This window comes from Pongo abelii, chromosome 2 (genome assembly GCF_028885655.2).
Source record: "Pongo abelii isolate AG06213 chromosome 2, NHGRI_mPonAbe1-v2.0_pri, whole genome shotgun sequence".
Classification (NCBI taxonomy): Eukaryota; Metazoa; Chordata; class Mammalia; order Primates; family Hominidae; genus Pongo; species Pongo abelii.
Window position 1 is genome coordinate 181,985,356 of NC_085928.1, and position 18,822 is coordinate 182,004,177.

General features: G+C 39.2%; 1 protein-coding gene across 6 annotated transcripts in view; it reads left to right on the plus strand.

Moving 5' to 3' along the window:
• The window catches only part of FNDC3B (fibronectin type III domain containing 3B), a 361,400-nt gene that overhangs the window by 14,994 nt on the left and 327,584 nt on the right, over positions 1–18,822 (plus strand). Inside the window, exon 2 of one of the 6 annotated variants that reach the window (XM_063721575.1) lies at positions 6,056–6,158. The gene's annotated coding sequence lies outside the window, so the exon portion shown is untranslated. 6 annotated transcript variants of the gene reach the window in all.

Sequence of the window (18,822 nt, forward strand, 5' to 3'; positions counted from 1 at the left end):
TGAGGACTGTTAGAACCACCTTCTAAGTGCTAAAATGCCCCTGAACAGGGGGGTAGGGGGTGCAGCACCTCCAGAGAAGTGGTTGGTAATGCTGGCTGCCCACCTGACCCCTCTCTATAGCTGGAGGCTGGGAAAGCCTTTGCCTCCTTCCAGCTTTCAGGACTTGCTGTGGTAGGTCCTCATGATGCAGATTACCATAGCACTGAACTAATTCTTAAGAGTACATAGTTTCTTAAATATAAATATACCTCAAGATGTAAAGAGAACAGTTTTAAGCATCTATCAAAGGAGGAATAGATTGTAATTTTAGGATCCAAGTGTTTTATTTCCTTATATTTCTTTAAAATTGCTTGGACTCTCTTCTCTAACCTCACACACCTTCACCATCATCACCAAAATTTGCTTTGTATTTATACTCATTTTTAAAGAAATTACTATAAAGTCAGTAATTTGGAGTCTCTTAGGAAGTTCATCTTTAAAAAATGCTCCTTTTTTTCTTTTAAAGCGAGGTGGGAGGAGAAGAAATGGATAACAATTTTTAAGATTTGTATTTTATTTCAGGCTTTGTTTAGCAATACATAACTTAATGTACTATACAATTTCTTCACTAATGAAGAAACATAATTATTTCCAGTTTTATTTGATTTTGGACCTATTTTCTTGCTATGTGATTATTGTCCTGTATCTTTAATTACATCTTATTGACACCCGTGACAATCTCAATAATTTGAAAACATAGCTTTTTAGCTTTTACCATTTGCTTATTATATTCAATTTAAATAGGGAAACAGTGTCACTTCCTGTTTATGTTTCACTTTGCAGTTCTCTTCAATTAGGTCAGTGTTCTCAGGAGTTCATTCAAACCTATGAGGGCATACTAGTTGACAAGAAAGAGAACAGAGGATTCAAATAAATGTCTCTAATAGATTATTTTAGCTTCATTTAGTGTGATTTTGGGTCTGACGTGTTTGCCATTAACGTTCTAGTTGCATGTTTGTCTTCCTTGCTTTCCTGAGGATCAGGGGCAATGGGAGTGAGTAGGGGAGAACAGGCGACGGCTAGGGAAGGATGTAGCACTGATGAAGGTGAGTGAGTTTGTTCCTAGTATGTTTCTTTCTTTCTTTCTTTTTTTTTTTTGGAGACGGAGTCTTGTTCTGTCACCCAGGCTGGAGTGCAGTGGCTCGATCTCGGCTCACTGCAAGCTCCGCCTCCTGGGTTCACGCCATTCTCCTGCCTCAGCCTCCCGAGTAGCTGGGACTACAGGCGCCCGTCGCCACGCCCGGCTAATTTTTTTGTATTTTTTAGTAGAGACGGGGTTTCACCGTGTTAGCCAGGATGGTCTCAATCTCCTGACCTCGTGATCCGCCCGCCTCGGCCTCCCAAAGTGCTGGGATTACAGACGTGAGCCACTGCGCCTGGCCTTTTCCTAGTATGTTTCATGTGGGATGGCAGGTTTTCCAAATTCTAGTTTCCACTGAGTCATCGGTGAGTCCAATAGAGGGACGATTCTAGCCTGATGTCAGACGTCCTGCTTGGCAGACTAATGAAGGACTTTTTTTTTTTTTTTTTTAATGTATTTTTAACACAGATTGGTGTATTTGTATATCTTCAGTAAGTTTCAGTTTTAGCCAAGAAATAATCTTTCATAACATTTTTTCATGAGAAAGCATAGAATGATTTTCTAGAAAGTTTAATGGCAAGATGTGTTAGATGAAAAGGAAACATTTTTAAGGAGACCATGCTTCTTGGGTATTCTTGAGCCCTTGTCTATAGATAATAGCCGGTTACAACATACAGTTTTCATATTTGGAGGGGACATGGGAAACTACTCACTTAACTTGGAGTTAATATTTTTGGAGTTAATATTTTGGTGCTCTGGAAGCATCTGAGTTTGGGACTGTACTGTGCACATCTCTAACTGGTTAAATTGCCCAGTCTCTCAGTGTCTTCTTAGGACCCTCAGTGTTTTATGCTCAATCTCTCTGTCTTGTTATGACTGTTTGGCTCAACATAGTGTTTTGAACTAGTGATTAGTAAGTGGTAGCTGCTGCTGTTTTATTATTTTATTGCTTTACTCTGTGACTACAGACAGATTTAATTGTTGGATGTATTTCTTAATGGGATAATTATTTAAAAACATTCCCAGTTACTTTAAAACATATGTGAATATTAGCCATCAGTTTTGTCTTGACCTTGCCTTTGGCTCCTTGAGTGTCTCTGTTCATGTGACAGCTTTCCAGCTCATCCTTAATGTCATACTCGAGCCGTTTATCTTAGTGAGGTAGTGTGGGCCTAAAATGAAATAATATATATCAAAAGCACCTGTGGGGGAAAGCACATCTGAATGCCAAGCAGTACTTAGTTATTGCAAGTGCTACTTCTACCAATATTTGTCTTCCTTTCTGCCCCTTTAAAGAGAGGTTGTCCCTTTTTAATAGATATATGACAGTTCTGCTTCCTTTCTTAAGTCTAAGATCAAAGGAACGTTGTAATAAAGGGGAGTCACTCCCTCCCATTCCTTCTCTCTTTTTGTGGATGTTGTTCTGTTTTTTAAGAGCGATCAGGTCTTGACATTAGTGGATGCAGCTGTTGGGCTCCCAAGCTCTGCCTTTCATCTCTGGGTCACCACTGCAGACAGCATCCTTCATCTCTGTCATGGTGTAAAGACACCACTGTGGGGGAACAGTGCGTTGCAGGTTAAGTACGTGAAGTATTTCTAGAGATCCTAGCCACCTTTGCCGCTCATTGTTGTTTGGATGCACCTTTCTTTGAAATGACATAGAACGTTTGGCAGAGATGTCAATCAATAGAATAGCTTCTCTGCTTTAGAGGTACCTAAACCTCACCAACTTCTTGTAAATTGGAAGCCTAGCTCCAAAAAAGTAAAAGGGGTTGGGGGAAAGAACAAAACTTTTACTGGCAGGTTTTTTTCTAGACATAAACACAGTTGAATGGAAAGGATAATAGGGATCAGTCTGTCTTGCTCTATGAGAGTGAATGAGCTAGTGTTAGACTTTAGTGCTGGAGAAAAATAACATCTACCTTTTTTTTTTTTTAAACGAGGCAGTCAGTGCAGTGTAACTGATGAAAATTAAAGGTCAGTTTCTTCAGTGCCCCACCTCAGTGCATGCCTTGGGCCATGTTAATAATGACAATCCCATTATTTCCTTGCAGTAGGCAGGAAATGCTGTCTACACCCATTAGATTTGTTTGAGTGGCCCCTGGCTGGAAATGAAGAAAATTGAATTTTCTAATTTGCAGGGAGAAAGAAAAAAAGCATATAGTGCTACATAGAGGTTGATTCTTGGGCTGGAAGGAGTGTCATTTTTAAAAACTTGAAATTCTGAATCTCTATTATTGGGACATTTGGCCCTAATCCACACTGAAATCATGTATGGATTTACGTGCAAGTTAGGTGTCTAGGAAACCTTTTTAAATATTGTCAGAATTGGCACAATTGTGGACGTTTTAACCACATGTTTGCAAACTGCCTAGTTGCTCACATGTCCCACTGGCTGCTGGAAACTTGCTTGAAGGAGGGCTTTGTCATAGCTTTCTCTCGGAATATTAGTTTTGCTTTTCAGAAGCAACATTCATGTTGAAGAAAATCTGTATGTTCATTAGGGTAATCAATTACTTTGTGGTTTCAATAACAAGAAGAAAAAATTATTAGTGTTATAGAGAAAAAAATGTGAACCTGTCTTTGTACATTCTAATCATATTGCCTTGCAGAGTTACATTTCCAAATCTTAGGACTGACTTGGTTTCTGCTACTATTATGTCCTTTAAGAATGAGATCCTTAATTTTCTTTCTTTTTTTTTTTTGCAGCAAGTTGATGTCCCTCTTAACATTTTTCCTTTTTTGATAAGCCAAAATATTTTTATTGCTATTTTGATACATTATTTGGTTTATTGGGATGTTCTATTACAGATCCTCAGTTGGTATATAATTCATTCTAAGATACTCAATATCATATTTTCCCATGAAATACATAATGAGAAGAGGACCTTAAGTTGAAAGGACCTGCTTGAAATCAGAGGAGTAGCCAATACTACAGGAAGCAGACATTCAGTCTTTGTGTCTAGAGGAGGCAGAGTAAATCATCGCATTTTAATGGATCTGTAGTTTCTATTAAACAGAACCTCTCATATTAGCACCATAACTTCCGGTCATGTATTTGTTTTGTATTGACTGTACATATAGAGCTTCTTCGTTGCTTCTTGAAATGATATATTGGAAAAACAAGGAGTTTCTGCCATCTTCATAGGAACATAGCAGTGAACCAAGAAAGTTTTATGAACATTTTCTTTTCTCCATGTCCTAATTCCCAAAACCTTTAGCAGTTTGCCTAGAGCAGTGACCATTTTGCCTCTGACATTTTGTTTCTGGTTTTCATCAAAACCAACGTCTTCCATAATGTTTATTTTCCTTATTTATTTGTCACTATTAATGCTTACAGGAAGCAGCAAAGCTTGGAATTCTTAACTTTTTTAATAAGTGTAGTACTAGTGTAACTTATATGTGTGTTTTGTAAAAATACATTTTGATGATAGCACGTAACATAATACATATTTAGGGGAGCATTTTAAAAATATTTTCTGAATTTATATTTCACTTAAAAAGAGCGAGGTTTCTAGTGGCGTTTTTGATATTAATAGTGAGAAGTTCTATGATCCATAGACCTTCCCAGTGGGTTTTTGGATAAGTCTCAGCTTAGTTCTCCTCAGGACTCCTGACACTAATTGTTCTCCATGGCATGGGGGAATTTGAAGCTTGTATATGAAAGAGTTAAAAGGCTTTGAAAAATTGTTCCTGATACTCGGCATTTGGGAGTCAAAAGTTTTCATCTGAAAAATTGTTTTCTTGATTGAGAATTTAGGTTTGAAAGTGACTTTATGGATTATTAACTGGCTACGTGGCCTCTGTTATAGATTGTCTGACCTATTTATTTGAAATTTATCTAGTGTACTTAAATTTGGCAAGAAATCAGGGCACAAACACAAGTTAGGCATATTTATTTTTCTAAGTCAATAACGCAATTCATTTTGCCATGGAAAAGTAATCATGGAAAACATTAATACCTGATAGACTGTATAAACTTGCTTAACTTTTAGCATAATGATATTTTTTTCCAGGATGCTGACCGGATGGTTTTATGTAAGGACGTTTATCTATAGTACAGTGAATTAAAACTTTTAGGCAAATAGAGGGCATGTATTACTTATTCCTAGGGCAGTTCCTTTTGAATGATTCACTTATTGAGAACTGTCATTTTGAAATGTTTCAAACCAATTAGACATCTTTAGATCTAAATCTTCCAGCCTTCAGCTTTAGGGAATACATATTTGGATTTGCAAGAATGTGAAGATTTAGCCAGGTAGTCACTTCCTATTAGCTGTGAGAGGTCTTTGGACTCGATTGACTGGCGCTTGTTAAATACCTGTTTTTTTGGAGAATTTGTTTCCCTCCCGAAGAGAGAGCCCTCATAGTCAGTGGGGCCCGTTGACAATTCTCAGATACTATCTTTTAGGATTCTCATGACTCAGTTTTGTAGTGAACTTTTGAATAAATATAAGTAATGAAAGACGGTAAATTTAATTTAAAAGTATAGATTCTTTTAGATGTCAGTCAGTCCTGTTGCTAGGGTGGGGGTGGTAGTGGTGTGTTCCCTCAGGTGAGAGTGTGGTGGTGGTGGGCAGACGGTAAGACACATTTATGAGTTGGCCCCACACCAGTCTTTTCTCTGTCTTCCCTAGGCCATGAGACTGATTACTTACCATGGTGAGAGAAAACCCTAAAGGCCCCCTCCACACTTCTCATTTGCCCTTTAGAAGACCTAGAAGATTGTTAGGAACAGATAGATTGCATGAACTGGTACCTGAAGTTTAGGGAGCCATGAGTTCAATCAGTAGTAGTATTTATTTGAGTGTAGCTGTAAAGATGTGGCAAGAGAAGAAGCAGGGAGATGTCTAATTCCTCTTTGTTTGACTTTCCCACTAAAATCTAAATTCCTTGAAGGCAGAGACTGACACTTTCCTCTTCTCTTATATACAGAGACTGGCAAACAGACTGCTCAGCAAGTGTTTATTGAATGAATGATTTAATGATGGAGCAGGACATGTTGTTTTGACACTGAGATGCCATGTGTTTGAACCAGGTGAAAACTTATGTTTGAATTTAATTTTAAAGCCATGTTCTAATTATAATGCTTATTATTGGAGGCATATGGAACTTTCAATCAAGAGGAATAACTGAGATACTTCAAATTACGTGAAGATAGAAAGGTTTTTCTTGTTCAGTCAATAATTATTGCATTGCAGATAACAGAAACCCACTTAAGCTAGTTTAAGCAATAAAGGTTTGAGGAAAATGAAGGCAGTGTTTCTATACCTCCTGAGCTCCTGGAACCAGCCCTGGGAAGTCACTGGAAGCCCAGGTTGCATTTCATCTTTTCTTTGCTCTTCCTTCCCTGATATTTCTTTTTGCAGAGCCCATCCTGTATGAATGATGGATGCTTATTCTAAACTCATGAAGTGATACCAATTTTTTCTTTTAAAATGGCCTGGTCTGCACATTACTTTTTTTTTTTTTTTTTTCTGAGATGTAGTCTCGCTCTGTCACGCAGGCTGGAGTGCAGTGGCTCGATCTCAGCTCACTGCAAGCTCCGCCTCCCAGGTTCACGCCATTCTCCTGCCTCAGCCTCCCGAGTAGCTGGGATTACAGGTGCCCGCCAGCAAGCCCAGCTATTTTTTTTTGATTTTTAGTAGAGACAGGGTTTTACCATGTTAGCCAGGATGGTCTCGATCTCCTGACCTCGTGATCCTCCAGCCTCGGCCTCCCAAAGTGCTGGGATTACAGGCGTGACCCATGGCGCCAGCCTACTTTTTAATAGTAAATTGAAGTTATGGATGATAGATATATTCTTTGAAAGCCGTTTTGAAGCAGATTCTTTTCCCAGTGTGTCATGTACAATCTGTGGGGGAAGAAGGTTATATAAAACAAGAATGACTTCTATTCAACAAAATAGTGATATTCTATATTTTCCTGTCTCTTTTGTTTCTTTCTTTAAAATGAACTACAGTGAGACATGGCCAGATTGATTCCTTCCCTTAAATCGTCTCAGAAACTGTACCCAGTCCACTAATTGCTTTGTTCAGCGGACAGGAAATGGTTATATTTGTCCAAGTTACACAATCTTAACTAAGTCGGGGCAAAGAACCAAAGAGATCTCTGATCTTTTTTTCCAGCATTAGCCTTTCAGTTCCACAAACTAATGCATGATGCATAAACCAGGTTACTAGGGGACACTTATCAAAAACCATAAACTTATTTATCTGAATGACTTTCTGTTTAGGGATACTAAGAAAAGAAGTTACGTGAGGTAATCATGCTGGTGCTGAGGTTAAGTTTGTGCAGTTTCACTTCTTCCTTAATAGTTTTTTTTACATGCAATGAAGGATATGTCCGGAAGCCGATCAGTGCCAGCATTACCATGAAGTGCTCAGTCCCCGTTCCTTCTCTCCTTACCCCTCAGCCCCCTTGCAGGCTATATATAAATTTATTCTTTTCCTTTTCTAGGGTTGGGAATTTGCCTCCTTTCTTCCTGCCGGTGTCTGTTGTCTGTTACTGGTCCCTAGTACCCCAATTTCTGCTACTTTTCTCCTCCTTTTTTTTTTTTTTTTTTTTTTTTTTTTTTTTTTTTTTTTGAGATGGAGTCTCTCTCCGTCACCCAGGCTGGAGTACAGTGGCATGATCTCAGCTCATTGCAACCTCCGCCTCCCAGGTTCAAGTGATTCTCTTGCCTCAGCCTTCCGAGTAGCTGGGACGACAGATGTGTGCTACCATGCCTGGCTAATTTTTTGGATTTTTAGTAGAGATGGGGTTTCACTGTGTTAGCCAAGCTGGTCTCAAACTCCTGACCCCGTGATCTGCCCGGCTTGGCCTCCCAAAGTGCTGGGATTACAGGTGTGAGCCACCGCGCCTGGCCACTTTTCTCCTTCTTGAAAGTGGGATTTTCTCTTTATCATTGTTTGATTATTGTATAAGTATTATGATTGGCATTTTGCAATTTGGGCAGAGCTGATATTATATATGGTATTTCTAAGTACTTTTTTTTTGACTCTGCCAAACTCTTAAGTCACTCTCCATCCATCTATCCATCCATCCATCCATCCATCCATCCATCCTCTTCTCATTTTGACTTCTATTAGTTATTTCCTGAAGCCCGTATATCACTGAGAAAAAGTTAATCTTAAATAAGTGAATAACTTAGGTCAAAATGAGAGGAGAATGAAGAATTAAGTGGATGTAGGCAGAGTCAGAAAAAAAATAGTGTCTCTCTTTAAAGCATTACTTTTTGGTGATGCCTTTGAAGGAAGTGAAATTGGTATATGATCTAATGCTACAAAACCATATCTTGCTCTCATAGATTTTAAGATTTCTCTTTTGAATGATCCATTGCTGTCCTTTGTTTACACGTATCTTTTCTCCCTATCTTCCTTGTTAAATGCATTTTTTCGTTATATACTTTTGAAGCAAGTCTTGATTTTTTTCTATTTTCCCCATTTTTCTTCAAATGTTCCACAGTTCCCTAAAATAAGATAGCATTTTTGTCTTTTTCTACAGTCTATTCTTTGCTGTTTCCATCATCCCCACCCCCTGCCACCAAAAATGCCTTCAGAAAGTCCCTACCTTTTCTTGTACATTGTCCTTCTGTTCAGATTCTTGTATTGCTGATACTCTCCCCTGCTACCCATTCTCCTCCCAACAGTTTTCTTTGATAGTGATATCTGCCTTGGAATTTCCACTGTGCCTGTTAAACTCTTTGAGAAGGCTAATTCTGTCAACGTTTACTTCTCTTCCCCTTCTAGCCCCAAAGACTGAGGACAGAGTGTCCTCCTCATGCATTCCTGTGATGAGGAATCTGCGCTGAGGTTTCTACTCTTTCTCTTACCAGGATTCTGAATTGTCTGTGACTGTCTGATATGATTGCTGATCTCTTTCCTGTTCTCAGATAGGACACAAAGGTTCCATTTGGAGTTGGCTCAGGACATTTCAGATGCCATTATTTTAGTAATGATCACATGATGTTTTGAGGGCAACCTGAAAAAATAAGAGTTTCTAAGAGAGGAGCTGGGTAAAATCAGAGTAGAACGATCTCTGATGCCTTTTCTAGCTCTCTTACTCTGATTTTGTGAATTTATCCTTAGGGATAGTTTTTCATCAGAAGGATGAGACCCTGCTGTGGTCTGAATGTTTGTGTCTCTCTCCCCTCACCAAATTTATTTATATGTTGAAATCCTAACCCCCAAGGTGATGCTGTTAAGAGGTGGGGCCTTTAGGAGGCAGTTACATCATGAGGGTGGATCCCTCATGAATGGGATTCACACCCTTATAAAAGAAGCTTATGGGCCTGGTGTGGTGGTGCGAACCTATAGTTCCAGCTATATGGAAGGCTGTGGGCGTGAGAAGATTGCTTGAGGCCAGGAGTTTGAGGCTGCAGTGAGTGAATAACCCCTGCACTCCAGCCTGGACAACATAGCAAGACTCTCTCTTAAAATAGATAGATTAGATAGACAGCCTAAGGGAGCCTGATTGTCCCCTCCACCATGTGAGGACACAGCAAGAAGGCACCATCTGTGAACCAGGAAAGGAGCCCTCACCAGACATGTGATTTGTTGGTGCCTTGATTTTGGACTTACCAACCCCGAGAACTGTAAGAAATGAATTTCTGTTGTTTGTAAATTACCCAGGCTAAGGTATTTTGTTAAAGCAGACCAGATGGACTAAGTCAGCCCCATAATGACCTGTTTTATATTTTTATTTATAATCTACTGCTGCTTAATTTTGTGATTAGTGGCCAGCTACTGTTTACTCATCTTTTATTCATCTGTAAAACTCCTTTTAACTTGTCTTTGTAAGAAACGGTTGACTAACAGATGAATTTTCAGGTTGTTCAGTTTTAAAATGTTTTACTTAAAAGGATAAGACAGCTCCCCAATGCAAAGGGTGACTTCAGAGATAACTTTCATTTCTTTGAAATGTAGGAAGTCCATAGCCATTGCTGGCTGACATCTTTCTACTCAATATGCTCTAGGGGAAGATGATCAAATTTTAGCTTCTGAGCTTTCAAATGGCTCTTATTATCAGTGGCATATTACATGAAACTGATTTTGGGCTCTTCAAATTTATATTTTTGGCAAAGGTGTTGGGAGATTTGATTTTATTCATCATCACTGCAGTACCTGGCACATAGTAGGCTCTCTATTTGGTGTGTTGGATGAATGAAGAAAGTGATTCTGCTAGTCAGTGGGGTTTAAAAACAAGTGTCCACCAACTTTATGGGTCCCCGTTGATCCTGAGTTCACCTCTGTTGCCCTGCATATATGTGACCCCATGTTTATTGCAACCTTATGGGCATCTCAGGCACTGCAGGGAACAGACTCTTAAAATTTCTGGTAGAGGCCCTGTGCGGTGGCTCACGCCTGTAATCCCAGCACTTTGGGAGTCCGAGGCAGATGGATCATGAGGTCAGGAGTTCGAGACCAGCCTGACCAACATGGTGAAACCCCATCTCTACTAAAAATATAAAAATTAGCCGGGCATGCTGGCACGTACCTGTAGTCCCAGCTACTCAGGAGTGTGAGGCAGGAGAATTGCTTGAACCTGGGAGGCGGAGGTTGCAGTGAGCTGAGATCGTGCCACTGCACTCCAGCCTGGGTGACAGCTAGACTCCGTCTCAAAAGAAAAAAATAATTTCTGGTAGACTCCTATGTGCCATTTCTGGAGAACTGAAATAGTAGTGGACATTTTAGTGTAGATACGACTGTTTTTAGTGGAACTTGAAGTCCTGCTTCCTGTGTGTGAAATAGGGTAATAGGATCACACCCGAAAAAATGCCGCCTTGTTCAAAAGTGACAGGATCGCTGTTCAGTTTGGAATATTGGAAAGTGGGCAGATTTATTTGGAAGCACTTTGTTTTTACTACATGTGTAAAACTCCAGGGAGCATTGAATAGGATATGAGGTGCTCCCTTTGGCTGTGCATTAGCAACGTGGCAGTTACTGATCTGTCATTTACTTTGAAAAGGAATTACAAAGTTTTGGCCTCATGCCTGGAGTAGCTCCAGATGGTCAGAAAAGATTTTTGTACTGAAGTCAGAAAGTATATTGCAGTGATAGAATTGGGCTTGTCATGTTTATATTAGAACACTAGCTTCCCACTTTATTCCTCTGCAAAGTTTTTCTTTCTTTCTTTTTTCCCAGAGAGTGAGGGGAGGAAATTGTTGCTTTAGAGTTATGAGTCTAATATTTGGAATACTGTTGTTCTTGGTGATAGTGATGTAGAGGTATGATTATGTGGTTAATGTAGTTACTTTGTCAACCTAAGTACTCCTGATTCTTAGTATTTATAAAGGATGCATGAAGGCTTGGAATGTAGAGATACACCAAGACCATTGTAGCTGATGTAGAAATGCAGGTAAGAAGCTTCATTTGGGTTGCATTTGCTTGTCTGATAACCTGGCTGTTAGCCCACAACTGTTATTTAGTAGCTTACCAAACTTCATCTGTTCTGTCTTCCCATGATTCTGTGGTTGCTAGGGGTAATGATGACGTTTGGGTGTTCAATATGGGTGGGAGGTGGGCCTGGGGAGATGAGCAGTGAGGCGGTAATGATACTAACACCAAGTTTTGCCATTTTAGGCATTAGAGCGTCTTAAATTCCACATATGACCTTGTGTACCTTCATATCAACCCTGGAAGGGGAATGATGTGATTCCTGTTTTCCAGATGAGAAAACTGAGACTTAGGGAGGTAGTATCTGCCCAAGGCAATATCTAGGTAACTCCCTTCTGCAGCCTGTTTACATATAGTTTTGGTGAAAATTACTACACTTTCCTGTCCTTTTAGGACAGAGGTGGCTACAGGCTTCAGGAAATAAAGCTCATTTTCCTCTGGGAAACTCAGGACTTGTCTGAGTTGAGCCATTTAGTAAAGCTTGGTCACAAGGCTCAGATTAAGACCTGGATCTACGTGCTGCTGTTCCCAGACTGCTTTCAGTTACTCTTGTGGTTACTGAGTAACTTGGGAGTTAGAAGAACATTAACAAAGTTTTGTGTTTTCGAAGAAAATGCTACACATGGAGAAGTGACACTAAGTTGCATACTTCAGAAAGGAATTTTTATCTGTTTTGAGATTCTGGTCTATAAATTGAAAATAATTTAAAGGAACTAATTTTGATTATTATACTTTTAATTGATTGCACGAGTGTGTGAACATAGGCAGCTCTTTTGAAGCACTTTTATTGAAAAGTGTAAAAATTTTTGTTGCTATTGTTCAGTAGCAGACATACACAATACTCTTTTTTTGAGGCATACACAATATTCTCTTACTGTGGATTTAGGGGTCTTGTACCAGCTCACCCTTTTCTCAGATTGCAGCTCTTCCTCCTTGCTTTATGTAGAGTGGTTTCTAACTTGGTTCTTTTTCCTGTGCAGATCTAAGACTTGGTCCACAGTCTCCTACCCTCACCCAGTCTTCCAAGAGCTATCAGAATCCTCCTCTAGGCTTTTATTATTTTGCTTCCTAATTTTGTCCTTTTAAATTTCCACTGTTTAGATATTATTCAGGCAGCAGTGGTATTTTTCTGTATATAATGTGCTGTAATTAGTTTGAGTTCTTTTGGGGTTGTGTCTTAAACAGCGAGAATGGCCTGATTGAGGTGCTTTTTGAAGTCTTACTACCTTTTTGATGAGAAGGATGAAAGTGGTGTGGAGATGAGTTTGTCTGGCTTACTGTAAATCTGATCTGTAAGGCTTTTCTGCGTTCACTAAGGCACCAGAGTCGGACTCTGCTTTTTTTCTTGTTTGATGTTACTTTATTACACTTATGAATGAAATACTAATGCTATTATTTTATAGAAGATCATAAAATAAAAGTACACTTTCTTAGTGTTTTATATGTTTCTTTAAAAAGATAATTACCGTGAGTCATAGAGCTACAATTACATCAAGAGTTTCCTATATGAAGCGAAGTCTCTGGTGGGTTTTTGGTACAGTCTTTGCACCTGGATCAGTGGAGTGAAATGTCATCACACTTGAAAAAAAAAATTACTTAACAGGCCCATTAAGAATCTTTAGAAGTTTGCATCTTGTTAGGGATTTGTAGTCCAAGAGTTAGTACTACGGAACAGGCTCTTTTGTAGACCTAGGGAAACCAGTTTGTTTCTCTGCCACTTACCTGCAAGACTTATTATAGGTGTTTCCTTCTCCTGTCTGTTTTGAAGAGACTTCCTCTGGAAATTAATGGTACAATACTTGTGACTCCTGAGAGCAGAGAACGTTCAGGCCATCATCATCTTCTCCCTCTGGGCTGTACGTGGCGTCCCTGTGTCTCTACTGCCTGTCACACCTCCCCACTCCTCCACCTCAGTCACAGGGTGACTGCCTTGCTTTTGGTCTACCTTTCCCAGCTCTTCAGGCTCATCCTGGTGGATCCCATTCTGTAGCCCCTGCTGCTCTTTTCAGGGGATTCTATTTTGTCTTATATACTTTTGTCATTTAGTTACCCACCTATTCCCCCCAGTGGACTCCCATTCTGGGCTCCTGCAGAGAGCTTGTAAGTTCACCTTTATATCCCCAGGGTCAGAGCTGATGCTCTGCCGAATGAATGGGGAAGCACCAGAAAGAACAGAAGCTAATGATGGACTGGCTTGACCATGGCTCCCACACTTTCAATACTCATCCCTCTGTTTCCTCAGACGTTTTGCTTGAATTCATTTTGTAGTTCTCCTTCTGAACTGCGGAGCAAATATTTGGACACTTTGTGAGGAGCCTTTTTTTTTTTTTTTTTGAGACAGGGTCTCACTCTGTCTCCCAGGCTGGAGTGCACTGGTACAATCTCGTCTCACTGCAGCCTCCGCCACCCGGGTTCAAGCAATTCTCCTGCCTCAGCCTGCTGAGTGGCTGGAATTACAGGCTTATGCCACCACACTCTGGTAATAGTATTTTTGGAAGAGATGGGGTTCCACCATGTTGGCTAGGCTCGTCTCGAACTCCTGACCTCAGATGATCCACCTGCCTCGTCCTCCCAAAGTGCTGGGATTACAGGCATGAGCCACCGTGCCCGGCCAGAGGAGCCCTCATTTATAGCAAGAATAAAAACATTTTGTCAGGAAATTTAATAATAATAATAAGCCCAGATTGAGTGCTTGCTATGTGCCAGACACTGTTCTAAATGCTTTACATGCGTTTCTTCATTTAATCCTCACAGTGTCCTGAATTAGGTGATTTATTTTATTATTTCCACTTTGCCAGTGAAGAAGCAGAGGTAGTGAGAGGGTAAGCAACTTGCCTGAAGTTAAAAGCTAGTCAGTTGTGGACTTAGGGTTTGTAGCCAGGCAGTTGTGGTCTTCAGGGAGGGGACATAACATCATTCCCTTCCTGAAACTCCATATTCCTTTGTAAATCTTTTCTGTGTTACATATTTTCCTGTCCCTCGTTTAGTTATTTAGGTCAGCTTCTTGTACTTCTGCTGCAAAACGTTGCTGTCAATTTCCTTGACCTGGTAACCTCCCAGTGAGTTTCGCCAGGGCTGCCAGTCAATTTAGCAGGTCACCGAGTACCTGAGGGAAGGTGAGGGCATGGAATCCTCAGGAGAGGGCTCTGCTGTTGGCTGCTGTCTCCACTTGAAGTGGACAGTTTTGAATATCTTAATAAAATCAAATCAGATGTTCTTAGGTATTCATTCATTTTATTTTCCTAAGCAAAATGTTTTGTAAAATGCTGCTTTTACATGGCTAGAGCAACTAAATATCTCTATTAATACTTTTAGGCAAAGGTTGAGATCTTTGAAGAATTAGTGGGTTTTTAAAATTTACTTATTTTTATTTTTTAATTTTAAATTCTGGGATACATGTACAGAACGCGTGGGTTTGTTACATAGGTGAATGAGTGGGTTTTTTAAGTTGTTGTTGCGTGCCTTTAGTCTTACTGGTTTGCCTTAGTTTCTCTGCTCTCTAGACTGCTGTGCTGACTTTTCATAGCTCTGTGACTTTTCAGTCCAGTGCCCTTTTTGATGCTCTGGCCAGGTGGCTCTTGTTTCAGCTTCACTGGGAGGGAGTTGTGGAATCTGGCTGACAATTCCATTTAGTCTTCTTCAATTTAATTTAGTCTTCTTCAATTTAATCTGAAAGGGCCTTTTCCCCTTTCAGATTCCAAGTAGGGGAATAGCCTAAAGCCATTTTAGGGGGGCTACTAAAGCAGTTTACAAGGTGATGCCTTATATTTAAATACCACAGTATTTCCAAATCTGTTTCTATTATATATATTGTTTATTGTAGCATTCTCACAGTGACCCTGTGGTGTGAACACAGTGACTATTATCCCAGTTTTCAAATGAGAAAACCTAGTCTGAGAGTGTGTGCCTTTCCTTACTTAGGGCACTGTGGCAAATAAAGGGAGAAGTCAAGCTACTGCTTCCATTCCAGTCTCTGAATTCCAGGTCCCCTGCCCCCTTTTCCTTCCAGGGCATGTATGATGTCTCAAGGTTGGCTAGTCTCTAATTGAAAATCTGTAGGTGCTTATCTTCTGCACTTTTGAAATGATATGAACGTGAAATATTTTCAACATGCTAACATTTTTCCAGGCCATTATTAGGGGATTAAATCATCCTATTACCATAACTGCAATTTTAGATGTTCTGGTGCTAAACTGAGATCTGTCAATAGAATGCAACCTTTTGAAAGTCTTAAAAAATAGGGTACATCTTGGACTCAAGAATTATGATATCAAAATAAGACCGTTGGCTATTTCTGGAGTGTGTTAGCCAATCTACCCTGTGGTTTTCTTTCTCTGGAATTGGTGAAGAAAGAGATAAACAAGATCCAAAACCAGGTCGCATGAAAGAATCAACACTCCCCTGGACATAGAGTTGTTTGGGATAGTCATGAATCCTGCCGTCTATAGTGGCTGACGAGGGGAGAATAGCAGAATCCTAGCACTCCGGCTACTGACTGTGAAACTGATGTATCTTTGCTATCACATATTTAGCGTTTACCTTTTACTTTAAGCCAAAAACACCTTACACTTTTCTTAGATGAGCTTTTTAAAAACATTGTAATTTATGAAAAAAATTTGAACATAGACAAAAGTAGAGAATAGTAGTGGATCCCCCCGGACTTATTACCCAGCCTTGACAATCAATCAGCTCGTGCCAGTCTTGTTTCATCTTTACCCCTTTTCATTCTCTGCTCCTTGCTGTAATATTCTGAAGCAAATCTCAGGCATATTATTTCATCCCTCAATATTTCAGTATTTTTTTCAGATAAGTTCTTTCAGAAATATATTTTCATCTAATTTAAAACAAAAAGTTTTCAGGAAAAATACAGGCATTTTTTCTGCAAAAATTGGTCAGGATTATGCAATTTCTAACTAGTCAGCATTTTTCAAGGTTACTGGTTTTGGCTGACAAAATTTTTTTTCTTATATGTGGAAAAAATTATTCACAGTAACATGCTTGTTTTGATAGTGCTAAAAATTAGTCTGTTTTTCAGACTTAATTATTCAATTAAAAAAATAAGACACTTCATAAACTTTAAAACTGTTGTGTAGAAACACACTGTTCTTCAGTTTTATGTGTTTTCAATCATTATATTTCCCAGCTATTTCAAATAGGCTAAATATAGTATACCCTAAGCGTACTCAATCATTAGTTTAGACTCAGCTAATTTGGAATTTTCATTGAGTTGGATATAACTTTAATAGCAGGTTTCCATTCAAGCAAAGTATTTGCTAATTGCAGGTGATTATTAAGGCAAAGTCTTAAGGATTTATAGAATAAGTAAATGGTTTTATGGGCTCATGGATCTTTAGGTATATATATATTTATACACCTTAATGCTATGAATTTAGCCTGACTTGGAAAGACTAACCTGGTTTATATGTGTATATAGTCAATTAATTGATTCATTAAAATTTTTATTTTGTTAAAAATAGTGAAATAAAATCAGAATTAATTTTTATTTATTCTCGGTGAAGAGTCTTATGAAAGGTGGTCAGACTTATAAGTCAGATTGTGGCTAATGAATCTTAGTTTTTCTCTCAAATATCTCAAGACAGCATGGAGGCTGGTTGTCACACACATTCAAAGGAACAAAATACTTATTAGCTAAAAAAGGGTATGCACATTTTTTGGGGCTTTGAAGCATATTGTAGGGCTTAGTAATAATGACAGCGAATATTGACATAGCGAGCACTTCCATATTAAGTCATTTTCTCATTACCATGGTCTTATGAGGATAGATGTTGTATTTATCCTTGTTTTACAGATAGAAACCGAGACATGGAGAGTGAAGTAACTGGCTCCAATCCCAGTGCTAAGTGGTCGAGCCAGGGTCAGAATTGTAACAGTTGAGTTCATGAGTACTGGCCCTTAACAACTCTGCTAGTGTGCCTCCTTTGGTTAAATACTAGTAGTTCATATGTTGGAAACTCATCCTTCATTTTCTTCAATGAAAATATGGCATTTTATAGCAGTGCTGTCCAATAGAATTGTTGAAATTATGGAAATACCTGCGTTATCTAGTATGCGTATGCCAACTAGTCACATGTGGCTGTTGATTACTCAAATGTGGCTAGTGTGACTGAGAAATAGAATTCAAGGTTTTATTTAATTTTAAGCAATTTAAATTTAAATAGTTACATGTAGCTAGTGGTTCTAGTATTGGACAGAGAGGCTATAGAATTTGAGAGACCTGGGAGAATTTGTAGTTTGCATTTCCTGGGGTAATGACAACATCTTGGCATTTCGTGGCTATCAATATCTCGACCTCGTTAAGGTTGTCAATGAATGGTTGTATCATGAAACAGTAACAATGTTAATAAAGGTGAAATTTTTACAAAGCGGATAATTGAATGTTTAAAACTGTGATGCCTAACAACAAAATCCTGTTTGATCACCAACGTGGGAAATCCACAGTCTGCCACATCTGGAGGCATCCTCTTGTTAATTCCTTTGTAGCTAAGCAAAAACTGCTTTGACATTCCCGCATGATTTTCAGCCTTGTAGTGAGTTCTTGCTTTGTAAAGAGTCCAGCTTCTTGGCCAAGCTTAACATTAGGAGTGATGATAAGATAGTAAAATGGACTTTGTGGGCCAAAAGCAGCCATTAAGAAGCAAGTGTTTAACTCTTTATCTTTCTCCTACAGCCTGATGTTGACAGAGCTCCCACCTATGAAAATACATCAAGAAAACTGAGTGGTAATGAAGCTAGGTTTCATTTCAAATGAAACTGAGACCACATAAACGGTGACACTGATGCCTCTTATAATGTGCTTTCATCTAAGCCTTTATGAAGCACTTAAGTCTAATTATTTTAATTTTTTCTTTATGTTGATGAAAAGGGCTGGAGTGGTTGTTTCCACCAGCCATGGTGGGGCTCTGAAATGGAAGCAAGCAAAACCTCCAGATGGTGGCAGGTATTGGACCATAGCCACCCTGCAGACATAATTAAACATGTCTGCAGTCCTCTCATTTAGCAGTTCTAAAACAGACATTTTCTTTGTTTATGGGATTGAACTCTTATTGTTAGCATTTATGTGAAGGACTTGCAGTACTATAGCCAGGTGCCATTTCTCAGCTACTGTGTTAAACACTGGGCCTGGAACTCTGCTTTGAAAGGTTTGGAGAGAAGGTTCCTCCCAACATTGGGAATGAGAATGGTGGTTGGGGTGTTTTCGGCAGGTTCTGTTTGCCCACTTTCCATTTGTAATTCTCAAGTGTAGCAGTTCGAATGTAGAGACTGGGTGTGAAAGTGGATTGGGAT